This window comes from Melospiza georgiana, chromosome 17 (assembly GCF_028018845.1).
Source record: "Melospiza georgiana isolate bMelGeo1 chromosome 17, bMelGeo1.pri, whole genome shotgun sequence".
Lineage (NCBI taxonomy): Eukaryota > Metazoa > Chordata > Aves > Passeriformes > Passerellidae > Melospiza > Melospiza georgiana.
Window position 1 is genome coordinate 13143102 of NC_080446.1, and position 25253 is coordinate 13168354.

Here is a 25253-nt window from a genome sequence, read left to right on the forward strand (position 1 = left end):
AGCCCCCTTCTTGTTTTACAGGCAGGGAAAACCATCTGCCTGGTTGGGATTTTTCTCATTCCCTTTCTGAGCTGGGGGTGTCTGGAGGCTGGCATGGTGCCCACAGGCAGGGGCAGTGCTGGGGAGGGATGCAGGGAAAGCAGCTTGAGAGCATCCAGAGGAGACAATGAGGCTGGGGACACAAACCCTGTGAGGAAGCCCTGAGGGAGCTGGGGGTGCTCAGCCTGGAGAAAAGGAGACTCAGGGCTGCCCCCATCACTCTCACAGCTCCTGAAAGGTGCCTGTGCTCAGCTGGGGCTGGGCTCTGTCTGCAGCAGCACTGACACAGCCAGAGCACACAGCCTCAGGCTGTGCCAAGGGAAATACAGGCTGGAGATTGGGAAAAAGCTTTTACAGAAAGGGTGATAAAGTTCTGGAATGGCTGCCCAGGGAGGTGGTGGAGTCCCCATCCCTGGGTGTGTTTAACAAAGCCTGGATGTGGCACTGGGTGCCAGGGTTTGGGTGAGGGGTTGGGGCTGGGTTGGACTCGATGGTCTTGAAGGTCTCTTCCAACCTGGTCATTGTGGGAATTCTGTGACTCAGCTGGGCTCCAGGGGTGCCTGTGCTCTGCCTGGGACAGGGAGGGCACTCTGCCAGCCCTGATCTGATTGCAGAATGGGTGCTGGTCCATGGAGCATTGTCCTGTGGGGGATTTCATCAGTGTCATGACAGAACCAGCTGAGTGAGGGGGAGTTAACCCCTCCTGACCTGCCTCCTGCTGCAGAGCATCCCCTGGCCCTGGACATTTCACAGAGACAGTGTGACAGATGAGTGATGCCATGGTGGACTCTCACAATTAAAAGGCAAATATCCTGTATATGTTCAGAGAAGTTTTATAGATTTATAGTTATGTTTTACCCCCTTGTGTTGTTATCAGGGCTGGCCTGGGTTTGGGACCTTTGGGAGGGTCAGTTTGTCACTATGGCAGCACCTGAGCTCCAGTCAGGATTTAAGGCAGTGAACTCCACCACTGGACAGGGAAAAGGAGCCAGTGGACAGAACTTTGGAAGGAGCTAAAGGGTTAAAAGGTGAAATCTCCATGGTGTGGATGAGCACATGGTGGGGAAAATCCTCTGCTCCTGGTGCTGTAATATTTTCTCTATTCAGTCTTCTGTTGTATTTTTGATAAGATTTTAATAAACCTTTTAAATTTGGGAAGTGAGCATCATTTCTCACAATCAGGGAGTGCTTTGAGCTGGAAGAGACCTCAAAGCTCTTCCCATCCCACCCCTGCCATGGCAGGGACACCTTCCACTGTCCCAGGGTGCTCCAAGCCCTGTCCAGCCTGGCCTTGGACATTTCCAAGGATGCCACAGCTGCTCTGGGTACCCTGTTCCACTCAATCTGCTCAGACAGACATTGTGAGAATATTGGGAATATTCAGTTAATGCACAAATGTGGTGAAAAGCTTAAGCAAATTACAATTTTATTCTAAACAGACCTTTGTTCACATCCTAATGAATTATTTCCTTACCATAAATTAATTTGCCTGCATGGCCACGTCTGGGAAGTGTTACCAACCTCAGAGCACAGAGATGGAGCTCAGGGTCACAAAAGGAGCCTGGGGAAGAGCCAGGAGCTGCTCCTGAATCCCTTGAATTTTTGGCTGGTGCAGTAAAGGCCAGTGCTGTCACCCAGCCACGGTCCTGCTGCCCACTAATTATTATTGTTGTCAGCATTTTGCCATTGGCAGGAGGCAGCCAGGTGCCTCTGGATTAGCCAGGGTGTGAAAAATGGCTTTCCAGCTGGCCTGGTGACCTTGTGACAGCAGGAGAGAATTCACAGGCAGAAGATGGAGATGCCAAGATATAAAATTAGGGACGATGGGGAGCTGGGTCTGCCCCTTGAAGTGAAACAGGAAAACCTATCCTGGCCTTGGTTTAGGGTTTCCTGTCTGTGATACAGGAGATTCTTGTGCTGTTTGCCTCCTGCAAGGCACATCCTGCTCCCAGGAGAGAGGTGGGAGCAGAGGCAGCTCCCAGCACAGGCTGAGCGCATCCCTGCCCAAAAGCTGGGTCAGGAAAGGTGGCTGATGTGCTCTGTGGCTGAAGAAACCCAGCCCAGCGTGGGATGGGCTCAGAGGTGCTAATTGAAGGACCTGAGCAGCCTCCCCGTGGCAGGGAATTGGAACAAGATGATCTTCAAGGTTCCTTCCAACCCAAACCTCACTGGGATTCTGTGGGGATGGATCCAGGAAAATGGGACATTTGAAGATCAGTTAAGACTGAAGCCAAATTGAGGTATTGTTTATTTTGAAAAGCTGGGAATTTGCTTCAGAATGCAGGAGCAGGGCTTTGACAAAGCAGGCAGTTAATTAAAGTGCATCAATTAAAGGGGGTTCCTCCCTGTTTTGTCTCCCGTGGCCTAACTCAAAGTAAAATTTTCAGTTTCAACATTTAATATTTTCCAAATATGAAATAAATAAATGAACAAAACTATGAAAAAGTTTTACTGTGGGATATTTCACTGTTGTCTTGATTCTTTAAGTTTTTTCTAAACCTTCTGATGTTTACATTCTCGTAGCAAACTTTCTCACACACTTTATGTTAATAATTCATTGTTTTGCATTCTTTTATGGAAGAGGAAAATTTTGATGGGCTGTTGGTTTGTCCAGTGTCATTGGAGAGGTGGCACTGTCACCCTCCAATCCACTGTCACTTTTGGAAATCTATAAATGTTAGAGTCAAAAATTAAGAATTCTGTTTTCACCTTGGAAGAGCGGCATGTCCACATTATGTTATTTCACGTCCTATAGAAGAAACTCTGGTTTTTCCCTCAGCTATGGTGACCAAAAATTCCTGCCTGCCTCCATCCCTGTCCTGTGCTAGCATTAACCCGATGGAGCAGTTTTTGTGGGATTTCTGGTGCCTGAGCCAGCCTGAACCAACCCCACCAGTGCTCAGCCCTGGGAACACAACCACCCCTGTCTGCTCTGCTTCCAGCTCCCTGCTAAGCAGCTCAGAGTCTTAGCTCAGAAAGTCCCAGCTCCGATCCTTGCAGACAGCAGCAGCAGCTTTGCTCCCAGCCCTGCAGAGCTCCCAGAAAGTCGTGGATTATCTGCTCACCCTCCTGCATGTGCTGCTTCCTGCAGGGTGAAGAGGCACGGAGAGGAGCTGCGCCCGCTGCCGCTGCGGGCACGGGGACAGTGACAGAGCCCGGGGGCCCAGCCAGCCCTGGTGAGTGACTCTGGGGTGCTCCTGGGGGGGCACAGCCCTGGGAGTTGGGGCAGCACCCCCCTGGCAGGAGAGGGGCTGTACAGAACCCTGGTTCTGGGGCACTCTGAGGGTTCCTCCCTTGGTGCCTGCTGGGAGAGGCTGATTTCCCTTCCCCTGGGCTGCTGTGAGTGTTCAGGAGCCAGAGGTTGGTGGGTGTGCTGAGAACCTGTCCCCAGTGCTGCTGGGGCTGGGCTTGGGTCACTTGAAGCCCAGGCAGTGGTGCAGTCACCGTCCCTGGAGGTGGTCAGGGAAGGTGTGGATGTGGCGCTCAGTGCCATGTGTTGGGTCAGAGGTTGGACTCCAGGATCTCAAAGGTCTTTCCCAGCTTAATTCTGTTTTTGAGTCTGTAATTACACCCTGTGGGTTGTTTTGGACACGGGTTTGGGCATGTCTGCGTGTCACATTCATTGCCTGTGTTGCTGCTGAAGTTCTGTTTGCAGTTTGTCATGGGGAGGTGAAAATGAGTGTGCTTGGGATAAGCTGGAGGTGAACCCTGCTGGGCTCATCCCAGAGCAAGGGCAGGCAGGGAGAGGCAGGTGGAGGTGCCTTAAAAGGCTGATCTAGAGCAGAGACTAGACAGAGCTAAATGGACAAAATAGGGATTTATTGCAAGGCCTTAAAGGGACAGCACAAGAACCCGGCCAGGGCTGCACCCGGACTGAATTTAAGATGGATCCTGGTCAGGAGTTTTTACACTTTCATCAGTTTTGGTTCATCTACATATTGGGTTCAGCTGTCCAATTGCAGCTCCAGATCATGAAATCTCAGCCCCCTGCCTTGCCCCCTTCTCTTTGCATTGTTTGTGCTCTTTGGGTAAAGGTTGTCCTTGATTCTCCAGCTGGGGAGGGATTGCTTTGTCAAACTGTGAAGAGAACCTGCTGACACCTAATAGGAAGTGTCAGAGTTACATACCTGAACAGAGCAGAGAATTTGGAAAACATCAAAGTTAAAACCATCCCTGGAAGTGCTGTGCTTGGGGCAGGCAAGGTGCAGAGCTGCTGCTGCTGCTGTGTGGGGCTGGGGCCAGGGAAGTCTCAGAGCTCTGCTGCTGCCTCTGCCCCTTGGGCTGGGAGGGAACATTCTCCTGGTGTTTCCTTGCTGGGGTGTTGGAATCCATAAAGTTAAAGGGTTTTTAGGAAATGGTTAAAAAAAAAAGTATGTAGGCCTTAGATTGGAGTTTTATTAGCATTACAGAAAAGTTTCCCATGCAAGCAGAAAAGTTTCCCAAGCAGTAGACGTGACAAACAATAGGCCTCTGTAGAATTTGCTTTAGGATGGCAACAAGGTTATTTAATGTATATCTTTAGAGGTTAGCATGAATAGAACTTTGTTCTTTGTCTCTTATGAACTAGTCTTTGTTTTAGCTACGATTACGTATGTTTTATAAGATTGGATAGAATGCTTGTCAATATGTGTTTTCTGTGTGTGATTGGCTGAAATCTAGACTGAGATGATTTTATGTATTTCTGTATCAGCTATCCCGGGGGAGACATTTTTTGGTGTGGATCAGTGAGCTGTCATGTCTCCATTTTGTATTTTGAGACTGATGTTCTGGAAATAAAAGCAAAAATCTCTTCACTGGTCTGGTTACAATGTTATCCATATTTGGATATTTTGCCGCAGCCTAGTGGGTTCCTTTTTTAAGACGTGGGTTCCTGACACAATTGGATTATATCTACCCTTCCCCTGCACTGGGGCTGTGTTTGTCAGTGCTTAGGGCAGGACAGAGGAGTTCCTATCCCCACAATTTAGGAAGTTTGACATCCCCCACACCTAGCTTGGCCAGGGTGCTGAGCTGAAATCACCTCTGTGAAGCAGAGGCTTTATGGAGCAATGGGAAGGGATTTAGGGATCAGTGCAGTGGTAGCATGACCTGAGGGTTGGGAAATGCTGCTGGGAATGGCTGTGCCTGTTGGAAACTTGCTGTGCTTGCTGAGCCCCGAGGTCAGGGAGGGCTCTGCCTGCTCTGCTGGGAGTTTCCTTGGACTTCAGGGCAGTGAAAGCTGGGGTTTGCTTCAGCAGAGGGTGAAGATTTCAGGGCGTCCTCATTCTGTGCTCAGCACATGGCAGGAAGATGCAGCAGTGTGGTTTTAGCAGTGGGTTTCTCTTCCATCTCCTGGGCAGATGGTTAAAGCAGAAATTACAGATGAACAGAATGAGTTAGAAAGGGACCTTAAAAACCATCCAGTGCCCCCTGCCATGGGCAGGGACACCTTCCACTGTCCCAGGCTGCTCCAACTTGGCTGTGGGCACTTCCAGGGGTGGGTCCTCAGTTTCCAGTTCAGCAGGGTTTGCAGAACTTGGCTTTTCATTGGCATCACAGCTGGAGTGTGCCTTTGGATATTGCATAGAAGAGAGAAAAAACAAACCTGATCGGATAAAACTTCTTATCACAGAGGCAGGAGCTGTGCTGTTGGTGATGGACCCCTGGAGATACCACCCCAGTAAATAAGGATCTTATTTGGAAATTAATCCAGGAAACTCCAAATAACAGCAGGGAAAAGGCTCACCTGAACTTCTTCAAATCAAAATGAAGCAGGCGAGGGAGAAAGGGAACTTGGGTTTGATCAGATTTGTCTATAACCATTTTTTGTTCCAGGTTAGTGTACCTGCCTGTGATGGTAGTGAGGATATTCTGACACAAAATATTCTGGCACACAGATAGGTTGAACAAAGGACCTGACTAAAACCCCTGTTCTGCATGGCAAAGACAGCTACTGAACCCTAATTCCACAGACCAGGATTTAACTCAGCAAATGAAATTGTAGGATTCAGCAGCATTGAAGAAATCCATGGATTTTTACTGTTGAAAACATTTTTACAAAGAACAATGCCAGAAATGTTTCCAAATTTTGTTTTGGTTATTGGCATATTCAGTAGAGTTTTGAACTGTGGACCCTTCTTTTTGTACAAGGTATTTACTGTAAGTGGAGGGAATTGTCTTTTATCCAGCAAGTTCCTCCCTCCCTCAGGACTCCTGACACCTGAACACTGCTGCCTGATGATTTGCTCTTTCATTTTTCACCTCTCCCCGCACTTAACTGTGGCACCCAGAATAAAGGCAGATCCCAGAAGGAGCTGCAGAGCTCCCTGTTCCTTGGGAGATATTTCAGTGGGGGAGTACCTGTCATTGAGGCAGTTAGAGAAGCACACAGAGAGTGACTGGAGAACAAGGGAGGCTGATGAAAATGCCCATTATTGCAGGAATAGTGTTGGAAATAGCTGGTACTGAGTCCATCCTTACAGGGCTGGGAGTGCCCTCAATGAGAGCACACAGAGGAGCATCCTTGGGTGCCTCAGCCAAAAAGGGATGGAATGCTCTGAAATGTTCTGTGTGGGTGGAGGGGCCAGCAGGGCTCTGAGCACAGATATTCCAGGCTCTAATCACCTGCTCAGGTCCTTGTCAGGGCAGTCCAGCCTGGCCAGGATTAGGGGGGCACTGGCAGCCCTTTAAGCTCCCGTCTGTGGTGACCTTCTTAGCACCCCGTGGGCCAAGGAAGGAAGGGATCTGACAGCTGCTTAATTTAGAGAACAGCAGGTCAGGAGGAGGCTGCAGAGCCTGGGAGCTTGCAGGGACAGGAGCTGGGGAGGGCTGCAGTGCCCAGGGCTGTGGGATGGGACCCTCACAGGGCTCGTGGCTGAGCCTAAAAAAGCCAAATTCCAGCACTGAGCTCCCCTCTGTGCCCGAGGTGCCTCTGTCAGGGAATCAGGGTTGGATCTGTGAAAAACGCCCATCACTTGTTTTTAAAATTTTAAAAGTTTAATAATAATGAAAGGGTGATAAAAATAGTAATACAATTAGAGTAATAATAATTTGGACAATTTGAATTAGGACAATATGAGACAATAAATACAAAGAGTTAGGGATGTCCGGGTACCTTTTCTGGGCAGCACGAGCCCAAAAAAGGACCCCCGTTAAGAGAGGATTAATCCTTAAAAACAACAGCCTGTTGCATATTCATACACCTCATACATGATGCAGAAATCCCATTCAAACACAGGATTCTGTCTGGGCAGTCTCAGCTTCTTCCTCTGAATCCTAACAGCGCCTTCGAGGTGGGAAGAAGTTCATTTCTTCTGATAATGGAGCAATAAATTAATTTTCTCTGAAAGATTCAGGTGTCCTGTGGCTGCTGTCTCAGTGCGAGTCCTTTCTTTAAAAAAAAGTATCCTACATGGCATTGTTTCTATTTTAACAATTTTTATAAACTAAAACTATATTTAACACAGTACTTAAGAGAATTAAACCAGCATAACTTTCTAACACAACACATATAATATTCATTTTAATATTTGGGAAAAGCCAATCATAAAATACATGCATTTTTCACAGACCACTCAGTTGGGAGCTCACTCTAGAGGCTCCACAGGAGTTGTGAGCCAACAGAAACCAGGCTGAGGAGGGCGCAAGCAGAAATTCCCCGCAAAATGCACTCTCCCCAATCTTTATCTTCTGTAAAAAAAAATTCAAAGACACAAAGAAAATTTTAAAGGTAAAACTCATGTTCTGAGCTGGCTCCTGTGAAAGATTGCCTGTGACCGCGTTCACAGGGGTCTCAGGTTGAGGGAAGAGATGAGGATCTGACTCCATGTTTCAGAAGGTTTGATTTATTATTTTATGATATATATTTCAGTAAAACTATACTAAAAGAATAGAAGAAAGGATTTCATCAGAAGGCTGGCTAAGAATAGAAAAAGAAGGAATGATAAAGTTTGTGGCTTGGGCTCTCTGAGCCAGCTGGGCTGTGATTGGCCATTAATTACAAACATCCAGCATGGGCGAATCACAGATGCACCTGTTGCATTCCCCAGCAGCAGATAATCATTGTTTACATTTTGTTCTTGAGGCCTCTCAGCTTCTCACGAGGAAAAATCCTAAGGAAAGGATTTTTCCTAAAAGATGTCTGTGACAGTGTAGGGCATTGCACCACTCCTGCTTTGGGACATAAAACCTGGAGCAGGCACAGAAACTGGAGCACATGTGGAATTGTTAACCTGTACATTCAAGCAAAACTCCCATGCCCCAAGAAAGCCGTGGATTAAAAAGCACCTTCTTAAGCCAGTGATTCATCTCTAGAGCTGAGCTGGTTTCTGTGATCAACCCAAATGTTTGATTCTTTCAATAGCTGAGCTAGTGATTCTTAATGAATCAGTTTTCTCAAATCTTGATCTTACTGAAATACAATGTCAGTTTAAATGATCTGACTGGAGGATTTTTGTTTTTCTTTTTTCATTCCTGGATTTCCTTTTGGAAATCATCTGTTGCTCAGAACCTCTCAAACCTTGGAGGTTAAATCAGATTAAGGTAATATGTGAGTGGAAAATATAAAATCTTTTCTCAAGTAACTGCTTGTGCAAACACCAGACAGATGATGGCACAAATCCCTCCTCCTGCTGTGGCTGTGCTCAAACTTTGGGTGAAAATATTGGCAGAACATCCTCTCCTGCCTGGTGCAGCTTTGTGGCTGCATTCCTCAGTTCTGGAGCTGGAATGTGAGTCAGAAAGGACGGAGTCAAGGGGGTGCCTTAAAATGAAGGTACAAAAATAGCTCTCCCTGCACATCTTCTCTCAGCTTCCCCTTACAAGGCTGCACTGACGTGTGCTGGATGGGATGTGATGGCTCTGGCCTTGGCAGATGCATCAAATGTGACATGTGAGCATGTGTGTGAGGGGTTTTTTTAAGGAGACAAAGAAGGGTTAGCAAGAAATGCAGAAAAGATATGCAGTGAGGTGGCCACAATCCTTCATCTACAGGAATCCAGACCTGAGATTTGCTTCCAGCTCGGCCTGAACTGGAGATTTCAGGAAACAAGCCAAAAAGTTGCTTATTTTGCCATTTCATCATCAGATGTGCTGCTTCCCTGAGGCACTGACCTTTCCCAGGCAGCGCTGTGACAAAAGCTGTGGTGGAACATGAGAGAGGCTGGGCTGTGCCACCCAGAGCAGGGAGATGCTGCCACCCCCCTGTGTTTGGATGAGCCTCTGACACGGGATGTTGGGGTTTTTCTCTGCTAAAATCCTTAATTTTGGTTTCTTCCTGAGGGTGAATATCACTGCAGTAGTATCAGGGAAAGCCAAAGGTGATACAGAGACTCCATCATCAGAAGGCATGAAAAGGCATTTATTATTAGAAATCTACAGTTCTTATGGAAACAATGGTGGACCTAAGACCTGATTGGCCTTTAGGAATCTTCTCTCACCTATTGGTGGACTGTCACGGACATATTTTATGAAAAATCCTTTGGCTAGGATTTTTTCTCCTGAGAAGTTGAGAAGCCTCAGGAACAAAATGTAAACAATGATTATCTGCTGCTGTGGAATGCAACAGGTGCATCTGTGATTGGACTCATGTCGTTGTTTCTAATTAATGGCCAATCACAGCCCAGCTGGCTCAGATTCTATGGGCAGTCCAAGATTTTATTGTCATTCCATTTCTTTTCTATTCCTTGCTGGCCTTCTGATGAAATCCTTTCTTCTCTTCTTTTAGTAGAGTTTTAATATAATATATATAATAAAATAATAAATCAGCCTTCTGAGACATGAAGTCAACATTCTTGTCTCTTCCCTCATCCTGGGACCCCTGTGAACACCCCGAGAGAAATTCCACATTGAACTATGAATAGCACACTCTGGAGAACCATAGCTATAAACAATGGTTACAGAAAGAGAGAGAATAATTCTGTGAATTCTTTCCTCTAAGTTTCCCACAGCTTCCCAGGATTTTCCTGGGAGAACCATGTCTCTCTGTGTTCAGAGGATATGTAATTACTACAGGTGGAGGTTCCACTGGAAACATGGTCAGTGAGGCTGACCCTGGGATGTGCTGGGCAACCTTGGCTGATGTGGGTCCCCAGCTTTCCTCTGTAGGGATTCCCCAGGGAATGGGCACGGCCCCGAGGCTGCCAGAGCTCCAGGAGCTGCCAGGGATGCCCAGGGTGGGGCTGTTGGGGTGTCTGTGCAGGGCTGGGGCTGCCATGGCTGATCCTGGGGGTCCCTCCCAGCTCAGGACATTCTGTGGTTGTTTGGGACAAACACTTGGTTGTAGGCTGTTCCTTCCCCCTTCCAAGAGAAAAGACACAAAGGGACCATGGCAGCCTTGGTCTCTTGCCTGTTTTTGCTGTTGTATACTGGGGAAATCCTTGTAATCAAACCTTGTTTCATCCCCTCCATCTTTTCCTGGGTTTGCTGTGCTGTGGGGAGCCAGGACATGTGCATCCTGTTCACCTCCCATGGGGCATCTCCTCAGAGAGTCCTGGAGCCATTACAGCTGGAAAGGACCTCCAGGATCATCAAATCCAACCCTTAGCCCAGTACTGTATTTGCAGGGAATGTCCCAATGAAGGCAGGAATGATGTGTCTGACTCCATGTTCTCAGAAGGCTCATTTATTGCTTTATAATACTATATTATACTAAAGAATACAGAAAGGATACTTACAGAATCTAAAAAGGTAATAATGAAAACTGGTGACTCTCTCCAGAGTCCTGACACAGCTTGGCCCTGATTGGCCAAAGAGTGAAAACAACTCCCAGCAGAATGCAATGGAACAATCACCTGTGGGTAAACAATCTCCAAACACATTCCACGTGTGAGCACAACACAGGAGAAGCAAATGAGATGAGTTGTTTTCCTTCTCTCTGAGGCTTCCCAGCTTCCCAGGAGAAAAACCCTGGGTGAAGGAATTTTTGCAGAGAATGTGAATGCCACAACCCAGCACTGCCAAGATCATCACTAACCATGTCCCAAGTGCCACATCCATGTGTTTTTTGGATACTTCCATGGATGGTGACTTTACCACTGCCCTGAGCAGCTTCTTCCAATGCCTCACTATTGAATCAGGACAATCCCAATGTAGGGAATAATGTGCTCTAACTCCATGATTCAGAAGGCTGAATAAATGCTTTATTAAGCTGTGTTGTATTACACTTATTCTATATTACAACTATACTAGAAAGGTATTAGAGACAAAAACCTGTGACTGTCTTGAGAGAGCCAGGACACAACTTTGACCCAATTGGCCAAGGAACCAAACAACCTTCACTGGTGTCCAGTTAACAAATCACTTTGGGTAAACAATCTCCAGAACACATTGCACATGTGCCAAACAGGAGCAGCGAACAGAGGTAAGAATTGTTTTCTCTTCTTCTCTGAGCTTCTCACTGCCTTCCCCGGGAAAAATCCTGGGAGAGAGAATTAGGTCTCTCTCTTTTCAGAGAATGTGAATGCCACACCTGACCACCCTTCGGATGAAGACATTTCCCCAGTGTCCAATCTGAATCCCCCCTGGCAGAACTTGAGGCCATTTCCTCTTGTCCTGTCCCTTGTTCCCTGGGAGCAGAACCCAGAGCTGTGGAGATCCAGAAGAAATCCCCCTTTCCCCTCTCCTCAAATCCCAGTTTCCCTGAGCCTGCAGGGCTGGGGTGCACTGAACCATCCTCGGCTTCCCACAGCTCTGCTCCCGAGCCAAGGAGAACTTTGGCAGGGCGGGGAGAGGTTTGTGGGCCACTGAGCTTTCTCTGGTGTTGTTAATTATCCATCATTTCTTGCCCTACTTTCCCTGCAAGCCTTCCCTGCCTGCTCAGTGTCTGCTGGGACTCAGGAGAGTCCTTGTGCTTCTCCTGGGCTGGGTGGCTCAGCCCCATAGAGATGTTCTGAATCTGTTCTTGTCCAGCTTTGCCTGTCACTGGCTGTGCCTTGATCTTTCTTGTACCCCTCCTGCTAGATCCAAAAAGTCTGCTGCATTATTTTTCTCTTTTTTCCCCCATTTTCTTGTCATAGCTTTGAATGCCTTTATTATTCCTTCTTCTCTCCTCTGGCAGAGGTGTCTGTGCTTATAATCTCCTTAGCACTGAGGCAGCCTGTTCATTTCAAAGAAAGCTGCTTTAAAGGCAGGTGTGAGCCAGACTTGGCCAATTCTCTCTTTTCCCCCGTGGCTTGAAGGGCCTGAAAATACTCCTGTAATCATGTCACAGAATCCCAGAATGGTTTAGGTTGGAAGGGAGCTTAAAGCTCCTCTCATGGGCAGGGACACCTTCCAGTGTGCCAGGTGATGCAGGGAGTGGCTGCAGCCCTTGAGTGATGTGCAGGGGACACAAATGGGACTTGAGGCAAGTTCTGCTCCCCCCATGCTCCAGCGGAGTGTCTGAGCTGTTCTCTCCCCAGCAGCCCTTCTGCAGCTCATGGCACTGCTGTGTTCACCGTGGAGCAGCTGCAGTGTCCAGGCCTGGGGGAAAGCAGGGCGTCCCCCTGTGCCCCAGCCCTGCTCAGTACTCCATCTGCGAGTCTGTGCCTGTCCTGCAGCCTCACCCACACCCAGCCTGCAGCAGGCACTGGGATGAATCCACCCCAGGATGGGCTGAGCTGGGCTGCAGCAGCCTGGGCTGCTCAGGAGCTGGGGGATGCCCCAAGGAAGGCAGGGATGATGAATCTGACTCCCTGTTCTCAGAAGGCTCATTTATTACTTTATAATACTATATTATGTTAAAGATTACTATGTTGCCTTATATATCAAGAGACCTATTATATCATTATAGTGCGAGGATTCCATATCACCAGAATTTCATCCCTCCTCAATGTTTCTCATAGGCAGCTCCTCTAAGCACTGACTCTTCCTGGTGCTTGTAGAAGTCATCAGACTCCAGTTCTCCCCAATCCGCTCTTTTATAATACTGTTCTTTTTTGCTACAGGTGTGGCCTGTTAACATCAGGCCTGCTCCTAATCTTTAGTAATTGGTCCAGCTGCAACTCGTTGGGGAAAAGATTACATTCTACACCACCTTCATTTACCCACACTGCATCCCCCTACAATGCTATACTAAAGAATACAGAAAGGATACTTACAGAATGCTAAAAAGATAATAATGAAAACTGGTGACTTTCTCCAGAGTCCTGACACAGCTTGGCCCTGATTGCCAAAGAGTGAAAACAACTCCCAGCAGAATGCAATGGAACAATCACCTGTGGGTAAACAATCTCCAAACACATTCCACATGTGAGCACAACACAGGAGAAGCAAATGAGATAAGAATTGTTTTCCTTTTCTCTGAGGCTTCTCAGCTTCCCAGGAGAAAAACCCTGGGTGAAGGGATTTTTCCAGAGAATGTGAATGCCACAGATGCCTGCAGGGAGCCTGGGGTGCATTTGGGGGGGCCCTGGGGGCAGCCAGCCCCAGCCTGGCCCCCTCACCCCTTCGCTGTGTCTGTGCAGACACCCCAGGGCAGTGTCCCCTGCCAGTGCCCCACACTGTCCCTCCGTTGGGCAGGGACAGGGGACAGCAGGAGCCAGCTGGGGGGACTCAACATTTGCTGCATTTTGGCTACAAAAGCCAAGGAGTGAAGTTTGCTGTTCCAGCATCTCCTTCTGCAGGAGATTTCTTTTTTTCCCTGATGCTTTCCTACTTCTCAGAGTCTGGAATTGTGTCTGTGCTGTTTGCCTGAGCCTCCCATGTGGTCACAGCCTCTGCCTTGGCTCCTTTTACACTTCTCAAAGCCTCTTCATTGCCTGGCTCCTCTAATCCTTCCAGGAGCACCCATGTTTTATGCCTTGGTTATGCCTCCCTTCCTTTTAATTAATTTTTCACAGTGCCTTGCTTGTCCCTGTTGCCCTTTTTAATTTAATTTATTGCTCACTAGCCATCACAACACCTGGGCAAGCCTTTAATTTATCTTTTCCTGTGTCCCTTGCACCCCCTCTGCCCTCTCCCATTATTGATTTCTCCAGTTTGATTTCACCAGCATCATCTCCCACCCTTCCCTCCCACTCAGAATTGCTTGGATGAGTTTTCCCCCCATTCTTGACCTTGCTGCTTTGTAATTCCTGGCCCAATAAAACTGGGATTGCTGCTTGCTGGGATTGCTGCTTGCTGGATCCCCTCCCTTGCTTGGGCTTGGCTTCAACCCTAAATGTCTCAAAATTCCCTCTGGGTGATTCCCCATCCCTTTAAAGCTGTGATAAGGAATGTGAAAAACCCCAATCACTTGTTTTTAAAATTTTAAAAGTTTAATAATAATAAAATGGTTATAAAAATAATAATACAATTAGAGTAATAATAATTTGGACAATTTGAATTAGGACAATATGAGACAATAAAAACAAAGAGTTATGGACAGTCTGGGTACCTCTTTCTGGGCAAAATAAGCCCAAAAAAAGGACCCCGTTAACAGAGGATTAACCCTTAAAAGCAACAGCCTGTTGCATATTCATACACCTCATACATGATGCATAAATTCCATTCAAACACAGGATTCTGTCTGGGCAGTCTCAGCTTCTTCCTCTGAATCCTGGCAGCACCTTCAAGGTGGGAAGAAGTTCATTTCTTCTGATAATGGAGCAATAAATTCATTTTCTCTGAAAGATTCAGGTGTCCTGTGGCTGCTATCTCACTGCGAGTCCTTTCTTAAAAAAATATCCTACATAGCATTGTTTCTATTTGAACAATTTTTATAACCTAAAACTATATTTCACACACTACTTAAGAGAATTAACAAAGCATTACTTTATAACACATCACACATAATACTCATTTTAATGTTTGCAAAAAGCCAATCATAAAATACATGCTTTTTTCACACGGAAAAAATCTCCTTTCCCAGGGAGCCTCATCCAGGTGGGAGGGGTTGGTGGCCATGCCCTGGTGCAGATTCTGTGCTGAGCTCCCTGCAGGCAGGGAGGAGTTCCAGGGCTGGGCTGTGCTTGGTTCCAGCCCTGAGCAGGAGGGAGCTGTGTGCCCAGCGCTCTGCATTCCTGCTGTTATCCTGGGGATGAGGATGTGCAGCTGAGGCTGAGCCCTGGCTGCTCCCAGCCCAGCTCTCCTGCTGCTCTCAAGCTTTTTCCTGCTCTGCATTTAAACACTGGGGAAATTGTGGAAGGAAAGAGGGAATAAATGACTTTTCTTCTGTCTTTCAGCTGCCCTGTGGCTGGCACAGCCCAGCTCCCAGAGCTCAGACAAAGAGGGAACCCCTGCTTTGCTCCATGGCTGTGAGGAATTGAGGGCTTTTATTTGCCACCATAAATGGTCCATTTACTTCCAGAGCAGTCCCTGCCATTACCACAATGGCTTTGGAAAGCACATTACTGCAGATACTCAGGTTATTTTGTCATCTGTGGCCATGTGATTTGCAAGCTGAGCCCAAAAGTGGGAAAGAGGTCAGAGGGATGGGAACCATGTGTTTGTTAAAAACACACAGCAAGGCAAGATCATGAGCTATTACCTGTTCCCCTGCAGAACAGGCACAAAGCACAGCAGGCTGAGGCTCAGCAGAGTGGTATCTACAGAGTTCCCTGTTCCTGCTAAAAAATACTTGGGTTAGAGCTGTGCTCCTGTATGGGATTTCCATTTCCATGGGATCTGTCCATGGCAGCTGAGCTGGTTCTGTCTGATGGAGGAGCAGGGTGTCAAGGGTGGGGCTGAAAGTGGCTCTGGCTGTGGATGTGGTTGGATATATCCTGTCCTTTGGATACCAGGGAAAGGCTCTTCCCCAGAGGGTGCTGGCACTGCCCAGGCTCCCCAGGGAATGGCACAGCCCCGAGGCTGCCAGAGCTCCAGGAGAGTTTAAACACCTCTGTCACGGACATATTTTATGAAAAATCATTTTGCTAAGATTTTTCTCCTGAGAAGCTGAGAGGCCTCAGGAACAAAATGTGAACAATGATTATCTGCTGCTGTGGAATGCAACAGGGGCATCTGTGATTGGTCTCATGGTTGTTTCTAATTAATGGCCAATCACAGTCTGGCTGTCTCAGACTTTCTGGTCAGTCACAAGATTTTATTATCATTCCATTCTTTTCTATTCCTTGCAAGTGTTCTGTTGAAATCTTTCTTCTATTCTTTTAGTATAGTTTTAATATAGAATTTTCTTTTAATATAATATATATAAAAAAATAACAAATCAGTCTTCTGAAACATGGAGTCAAGATTCTCATCTCTTTTCCTCATCATCCTGAGACCCCTGTGAACACCACCACAGAGCTTCCAGGGGTGCCCAGGGTGGGGCTGTTGGGGTGTCTGGGCAGGGCTGGGGCTGCCCTGAGTGATCCTGGGGGTCCCTCCCAGCCCAGGGCATTCCATGATTCTGTCATTCATTCCACCTGCTGACTCCCAGGGCATCAAACTGGAAATCCTGGAGTGTAACAGCCCTGGCATGTTGTAATCATATGGAAAATGAGGAGGTACAACAGGCACTGCATGGGTCATGTGGAGCTTAGAAGATCTCAGAGGAACCAAGGCAGCATCACTGGTTTAATTGGTGGCTGGTTATAAATACCTATAGTTCCACAGTGAGCTGTTAGCATGGTTAGATTTGGTTTGGGAATAAAATGAATAAAATGTGGGAACTGGAGGATTGTAATGCCCATGGCCTGGCTGCTGCACTCAGCAGAACTGGGTGGGGAACATGGCAAGTTGTTCATTCCATTGGTTTTATTCTGTTCTCTCTCTCTTATTCTTTTCTCTTCCTCATTCTCCCCATTTCCCATTCTTCTCTCTTCAGCTGAGTTAGGCCCTTGAGGTAGGATCACCTGTAACTCCTGAAGGTAGGTCAGTTCCCTGATGCTGACAGGGAAATCTGTGGGTGTCTGTGAGCTGCTGACCCTTTTTCCAAATTAAGAAGCTCTCCTTGTCCATCTTTGACAATTTTTATCAATGCATGAGCAAAGGAGACTGGCTCTCTTCTCCCTCTGTCTCCAGGTATAGAAATATCCTTTTTTATGTAGGAATAGCCCCCATTGTACCCATCCTTACCTTACCCTGCTTTTTACCAAGGTGTGGGGTGAGAGGAGAGGAGGGAAAGGCTTTAAGCTTAAGGAGGGCAAGGATGGATGGGATATTGGGCAGGAATTGTTCCCTGGGAGGGTGGGCAGGCCCTGGCACAGGTGCCCAGAGCAGCTGTGGCTGCCCCTGCATCCCTGGCAGTGCCCAAGGCCGGGCTGGACAGGGCTTGGAGCAGCCTGGGACAGTGGAAGGTGTCCCTGCCATGGCAGGGCTGGCACTGGGTGGGCTTTAAGGTCCCTTCTAACCCAAACCCTTCAAGCAGTCCATGGCAGAGCACTGTGCAGCACTTTGGGAGGATTTGTTTCCCAGCTGCCAAAGGAAACCTTTAAAGAAGCTGGAGACCATTTGGGGTCAGTCAGCTGTAGCCACATTTCTCTTCACAGAGAAAAGCAAGGCACAATTCTTCCCAAGAATATTTCTGGGATTCACATTCTCTGAACCTCAGAGGAGGAAAACACAATTCTTATCATTTGTTGTGCCTGTGTTTGTGCCAAAGTAGAATGCAACATGGAGATTGTTTACCCACAGTGATGGGGTTTTGTTTCCTTGGCCTGTCAGGGCCAGGTGTGTGTGGGGACTGTTGGGGGACAGTCATGAGATTCTGGGCAGTGTGTGCAGGGTTGAGTGCTTGGCAGGTTCAGATTTAGATATATAGAATAATATAGTATAATAAAGTAATTAATTAACCTTCTGATATCCATGGAGTCCTCATCATCATTCCTCCTTCATCAGGGCTCACAGCACAGCCATAGTCAGTGACTCAGTTTGAGATTCAGAGTGAGACTTGAGCAAACTCAAACTGTGGAGAGGAAAGCTCATGTGCAGTGCAGTGCTCTGTAAGATTGCATGGAGACAGGAACTGACAGAGCAGGATGTGTTTGGATCTGTTGGGGTAATTTCTTCTCTGCTGTGAGTTGTGGTTCTTTTGTGAAACACCCCAGGCTCTCTCTGTGTGCTGCTGGATTCAATCCATCTGCCTTCCCCTGGGAATGCCACCTCTTCCCTGCTCCATGGGCTCTCTGCAAGCAAGGAGCTAGAAATAAACACCAATATCTCTCTTTGCAGGGGGTTAAAGCTGCACTGGAGCTTTGCCTTTGTACTTGTAAATAAAAACAGGCAGGTAAGGGGTGCTCCAAGCCAAGGCCAGGCAGAAATTGGGAGCACACAGAGATGCTGCTTTATGGCACGTGAAATCTGCAGAACTGTACAATGAGGTGATATTCTTTTGTAATGTGCGGAAAAAGTATGAAATTAATAGAAAGTTTTTGATCTGGACCCAGCCAAGTCTTCCAGTGAACTTTATTTTCTTTCTCATGCTCACAAGCAGAGGATAAATGCTGGAGTTTAAAGTGCTGGAGGGTTTGATGCGCTGGGAGCGGTGGAGGAAGCTGCACTTGCCTTTCCTGGCTGTGCAAACCTGCTGAGACCCATCTGCAAGGAGATTTGGGGAAAACCCTTCCTCTTGCAGGGGCCCTGGTGCCTGGGTGGTGCCTCCTGTGTGATGCAGGGCAGGACATGGTGTAGCAGGGTTAACGAGCTGCTGGAAGGTTGATGAGCAAAGTGAAACCTGGCTCAATTTTGGCTCCAGGACCCTGTGGTGAAGGAATCCCATAGGTACAGGTACAGCTCGTGGGCACACTCAGCCTGGGAAATGTGTCCCTCCATCCCTTGTCCCCAGGCCCTCTCCAGCTCTCCTGGAGCCCCTTCAGGCTCTGGAAGGGGCTCTGAGCTCTCCCTGGATCCTTCTCCTCACCCCATGAGCACCCCCAGCATTCCCAGCCTTCCCAGAGCAGAGGGGCTCCAGCTCTTGGAGCATCTCTGTGGCCTCCTTGCCACTTATTTGTTGAAAGCGAAGGGAGCCAACCCATCTTTGTTGTTAATCAGCATCGACTCCGATTTATTGATTAAATCAGCCACTTTATAGAACAGTGTTAATTAACTTCATGCATATTGCAAAATCTGAGCTCACGATAGGTTGCAGAGAAAACTCTAACCCCTCCTTTTGTTTTACAATACCTGTGGTTTGTTTATTGAAAACAGGACCAGCGTTCTCACTGTGATATGAAAAGTTCTCAAAACCTTCATATCGGTTCCCAGAGCAGCTGTCTGTTCCCAGAGAGCCCAAGGACAGAGTGTTTTGCCTGTTATGGGAAGACTGTCTGAGAATCCTATTGTTTATAGAAAAGGTGCCTGAAACCTAGTTATTTACAAAATCAAGCCTGGGAACTGAACCAGGCTCTCCCCACTTATTCTGTCAAATCTCAATAATTGTTTGTTCAAGCAAAATCAGTTTTTTCATTCAATCATTGTCTCAGTCGTTTCTTTCTTGCCCTGGGGCCCCAGGGCTGGGGCAGCTCTGCAGGTGGGGGTCTCACCTGAGCAGAGCAGAGCAGAATCCCCTCCCTTGAGGTGCAGATGAGCTGCCATAGCCTGATGCTGCAGGAGCAGGGCACTGCTGCACCTCAGACCACTTCTGAGACCTCCTCACGTGTGAGCTTCCCCTGCCCCTCACTCTCCTCACCTCACCTCATTTCCAGCACTATTCCCAGTGCCTGCCATAGTCCTGCAGTCCCTTGGGATGTTTGTCCTTCTGTGCCTTCATCCCCTGCATGCTCCCAGTGCCAGGGCTCTGTGCTGGTGCAGGGAGCTGTTCCCAAGCTGGGATAACATCCCCCTGCATTCAGCTGACTTGCATTTCCTCCTTATCCTTGCTATTAATCCCAAACTTGCAGAATCACCAGGTATTAGGATTTGATAGAGACTCTGCTCTTTGTGTGCCGAGCCAGCTGATGGAAGTCTTAATCCTGCAGGTGGTGAGCTGCCAATCCATCCAAAGCCAGGCTGCATTAGCACTCTGATACCAGAAATATCCTCCTGATAGGGGAAGATCCCTGCCAGGGGGAGCTGGGAAGGCAGAGTGCATCTCTGAGTGCCTGGGCTGCCCAGTCTGGCACATCCTGAGTGCCTCCTGTGGCTCTGAAATTGCTGTGAAAGGGGAAGAGAGAACAGCAGCCTGCTTGCAGAAATGTCAGCCTGCAAGGGAGGAGGGACAGGGCTGGGGGGCATGTGGCTGCAGGACTGGGGACACTCAGGGGGTGCTCGCCTGGAGGAGGCTCCAGAGAGACTCTAGAGCCCTTTGCAGGGCCTGAAGGGGCTCCAGGAGAGCTGGAGAGGGGCTGGGGACAAGGGATGGAGGGACAGGACACAGGGAATGGCTCCACTGACCCCCAGCCAGCAGAGTTGCTCCCTCCCTGCTCCTCCATCACCTCCCACAGCCATCCTCTCCCTGCCCTGGTGGGAGACAAGGCCACAGCCCCGAGGTCACCGTGGGGTCCTGAGCCTGCCCTGAGTGTGGGGACCCTGCCTGCCTCAGGGACCCCATCTGCAGACACTCCCATGGTAGGGAAAGGGATGCCTGGGTGTCTGAAATGTGATCTGGGCTGGTAACCACATCACTGGTGTTTTAGTACCAAAACCCGTTATTTTAATATTGTTATATAGTATAATATAATACTGCTATAATAATAGTACAATATATAATATAATATGATATCATATAATTACTATATCTATTAAATATCTTAATTATATATTATATATAGACACTGTATCTTAATATATACGATGTACTACTTAGTATATATGATATAGTACTATATCTTAATATATACTATATTATATAGTATATAGATATCTCAGTATCTTAGATATTATAGTATCTTAATATATCTATGGTATAGTACATATAATATAATATAATATAATATAATATAATATAATATAATATAATATAATATAATATAATATAATATATAACATAACATAACATCTATTAATATATCTTAATTACATACTATAATATCTTAATTATATGCTATATATATACTATATCTTAATATATAATATATACTAAATATATAAGATATAGTACTATATCTTTAATGTATACTATATTATATAGTATATAGGTATATAGATATCTTAGTATCTCAGATATTGTATCTTAATATATCTAGGATATAATATAATATAATATAATATAATATAATATAATATAATATAATATAATATAATATAATATATAACATAATCACAATATCTATTAATATTGACTCATTAATTCATATTAATTAATTATTATTTCATTTTATATTATTATAGCATAATGTAATAATATAATATTAATAATATTTATATAATATCGGTAATATAATATGTATAGTATTTAATGCCATATATATTATATATAGTATTCTACACTATATATAATACATAATGCTATTATATTAGTATTATAGTATACTAGTATACTATTTTAGTACACTAGTATACTAGATGTGTACTGGTATTTTAGTACCAAAACTACTGGTACTTTAGTAGTTCTAGTAGTACTAAAGTACTACTGGTACTGCTATTTTAATACCAAACCTCTGCTTTCTGTTGGGCCACTTCTATTTTCCAGTTCTAGGAATAACCTAAAACAGTCAGCAGGAAACAAAATGTATCATTTATAAAACAGAATGGTTGTGGTCATGGTGGACAAGAACATTTTCAGAAAATCCTTTTCCCCTTTCCTCACTGTAATTCTCCACAGTGACCAGGCTGGTTTTCTCCACCTGGTCCCAGGAAGCAAAGAGAGCTCAGTTCAAGGTAAATCCTGCTCATCCCTCCAGGATTCTGCATTCCCTTGCCGTGTAGCAGATCCAGCACTTGCCTGGTGTTTCCAGCCAGGAGCCCAGCTGGGAGGAGGGATGGACTGCTCTGAGCCCCAGCTGTGGGGATGGAGCATCATCTGTGTGGTGGGAGCAGTCTGGGCAGAGCAGGCAGCTCTGGAGTAAATAAATAAATAAATAAATAAATAAATATGGAATATGTTCTATGAAGTAACTTGGTGATTCCCAATTAACACCCTAATTGCCCCCTTTTTCTAATTATTGATTCCAAAATTACTGAGCTGAGTTGCAAATGCTGTGGAGTATAAAAAGGAAGGAAGGGCTTTTAAGGGACATTTTGGAATTACAAATTACATTTGTTGTGAAAAAATGAGACAGTCTGTTTAATTGCTGGTAGGATGCAATTTGTGAGCACTTAGGTAAGAAAAATGCAGCTATCTAGGGGATCATTACAGATTCCTTTCCTCTGAGTCAGCAAAGTTCAGAGCTGGGCAGAAAGCAGATCTATATTCCATAAAATTCAGAGTTACAGGGAGCTCTGTCCCAGGGATTGCTCTTGGCAGGGAGAGAGGGATGGACAGAGAGGAGCACAAGGTTTGGGGGCTCGCAGAGAAGAAATAGAGGGGCCAAAGGGGCTGGATCCTATTGCACATTCCCTTCTGGAAGGTGGGGTGAGCCCCCTGGGTCACAGGAAGTTTCTGGCTACAAACAGAAAATAAAATTTGGGATTCTTCTAATGGTTTTTGGTTTACTGAGGGCAGATTTAGGTGGGATACCGGGACAGAATTGTTGGCTGTGAGGGAGCTGAGGCCCTGGCACAGGGTGCCCAGAGCAGCTGTGGCTGCCCCTGGATCCCTGGCAGTGCCCAAGGCCAGGCTGGACAGGGCTGGCAGGGGATGGGATGCCAGTGTCATTCCCACAAAGCCCTTGGAGAAACACCCCTGGGAGCTTGCTGCTGCAGGCAGGTTTGTTGGCACCAGGAGTTAATTAGAAGTGAAGCCTCTTCTCCTGGTGGCAGAAGCCTCTGGAGATCCAAGATCACCTTTTTGGACTAAGGGCTCTGCTCTTACTCACTGCATGAATCAGGGTTTGGCACAGGATCTTTGGTGGAAAAGGAAATTGGGGCTGTCTGGTGCCATCATTTTCCATTAGAGAGAAGGAGAAGGGTGTGATGTTGTGAGGTCCCCAGGACGAGGTGAGAGATGAGAATTTGACTCCAAGTTCTCAGAAGGTTGATTATTATATTATATTATATTATATTATATTATATTATATTATATTATATTATATTATATTATATTATATTATATTATATTATATTATATTATATTATATTATATTATATTATATTATATCATGAGGTTATATACTAAAGAAGGAAAAGGATACATCAGAAGGCTTTACAAGAATGATAATGAAAGCTCCTGTCTGACTCCTCAGGGTCCGACACAGCTGATGGTGATTGGTCATTAATTAAAAACAATTCACATGGAACCAATCAAAGATGCACCTGTTGGTAAATGATCTCCAGACCACATTCCCAAACAATCAGATAATTATTGTTTTCATTCTTTTCTGAGGCCTTTCAGCTTTTCCCTGGGCAAAGAGGATTTTTCAGAAGATGTCATGGTGACGGAATGGGGGTGCTGAAGGGAGGGATGGCGGGGCAAGGGAGGGATGGCACTGAGCTGAGGGCACGTGTGGAAGCAGGCAGGGAAAGTCAAGGGCAAGGTGTGCATGGACAGACACCTGGATCTCCTGGCTGCTGTCCCCTCTGCAGGCTGTCCCCTCCTGCTGTCCCCCCACAAGAGCCTCCTGTGTGCCCTGGGGGTCTGGCAGCTCTTGCCTGCAGTGCTTCCCACCCTAAAGCATCCCTGTGGCTGGGAAATGTGGTGGGAGATCAGGTGTGTGCCACCCCTGTCCCCAGCCTGTCACCACCTGCTGTCCTGGTGGCCCTGAGCTGATGCTGCCTTGGACACCCTCGTGCTCACCTGGTGTAGGTCCTGCAGCACCAGCAGGACAGACCCACCCCACACCACCCCACCCCAAGCTCTGCAGCCCCCTGGGCTCTGTGGTGGCCCTTTGGCTCTGAGCCTTTTGTGCTTTTAAGGGCTTGGAGCTGCAGAAGGATCTGTAGTGTTGGAGAAACCACCTGCAAAATTATAGAATCTGCAATAGGTTGGATTGGAAGGGACCCTAAATCCCATCCAGTGCCACCCCTGCCATGGCAGGGACACCTTCCATTGTCCCAGGCTGCTCCAAACCCTGTCCAGCCTGGCCTTGGGCACTGCCAGGGATCCAGGGGCAGCCACAGCTGCTCTGGGCACCCTGTGCCAGGGCAGAATTCCCTGCTAATATCCCATCCAACCCTTCCCTGGGGCAGCCACCTGGTGTTCCCAAACCTCAGATTGGATCCAGGTAGGAATGCTTGGCTCCTCCCCTGGGCGGAGCATCTCCCCATGGGATGCTGGGATTGGATCAGCCCTGCAGGGACACTCAGTGGCCATGGACAGCAGAGATCTCCTGGAGGGAGGGTTGGCTGTGGGAGAGAGAAAGAAAACTGCCCCAGGAACAGCAGAGAACTGCCCCAGCTCTGACAGATGCACAAGCTTTTGCAGCTCGTGGGCCCATTTCCCTCTGTGCACTCCCAATTGTCCTGCTCCTTCAGGCTGTTCCTGCCTCTGGCCAGGGGCTAGGGGAGCTCTGCCCCCCTGACCCTGCAGCCCCCCTCAGCCAGGGCTGTGCCATCCCCTCCAGTTTGGGCTGGACCACAGCTGGGTTCAATCTTCACCTCTCGGGTTTGTGTTGCTGGAATGTCTCCCGAGGTGTCAGAAAGTCTCTTTTTTCCCAGCCCCACAACCAAAGAAGAAGTCAGGATTCCTTAGCTCTGCTTTTCAAGGTTGTTTATTTTCTCTTATCTATTCCATTCTTTCTCTGACCTGCTGAGATCTGTCCAGCAGGTCGGGTTGTGGCACAGTCTCTGCCCTTGGGGTGGTGTTGGCTTTTTATACTAAAAACTGGGTGTACTTTATTTACAATAATTTTCCAGTAACTATCACCTATGTTAGACAGTCTGTCTCTCCTATAAACCAATCCAAAAGTGCCACCATCACAGCAGAAGATGGAGGACAAGAGGAAGAAGAAGAAGGACAGGACACACCCAGATTCCTCCATCTTGCCTCTTGAACCCACATTCTAAAAACCCCAATGTGGTGCTGTTCACAGGGGTCTGAGGATGAGGGAAGGGACAAGGATCTGACTCCATGTTTCAGAAGGCTGATTTATTATTTTATTATATATATTACATTAAAACTATACTAAAAGAATAGAAGAAAGGATTTCATCAGAAGGCTAGCTAAGAATTGAATAACAAAGAATGATAACAAAAGTTTGTGTCTGGGACAGTGTCTGAGCCAGCTGACTGTGATTGGCCATTAATTAGAAATATCCAACATGGGCCAATCACAGATGCACCTGTTGCATTCCACAGCAGCAGATAACCCTTGTTTACATTTTGTTCCTGAGGCCTCCAGCTTCTCAGGAGGAAAAAGAAAGGAT

At 46.9% G+C, this 25253-nt stretch overlaps 1 protein-coding gene across 2 annotated transcripts in view; it reads left to right on the plus strand.

Moving 5' to 3' along the window:
- Positions 1-25253, plus strand: part of RALY (RALY heterogeneous nuclear ribonucleoprotein) — a 138727-nt gene that overhangs the window by 46181 nt on the left and 67293 nt on the right. The window contains exon 2 of one of the 2 annotated variants that reach the window (XM_058036131.1): positions 3131-3215. The exons of the other annotated variant lie outside the window; for it this stretch is intronic. The gene's annotated coding sequence lies outside the window, so the exon portion shown is untranslated. The remainder of the gene's footprint in view (positions 1-3130; positions 3216-25253) is intronic. 2 annotated transcript variants of the gene reach the window in all.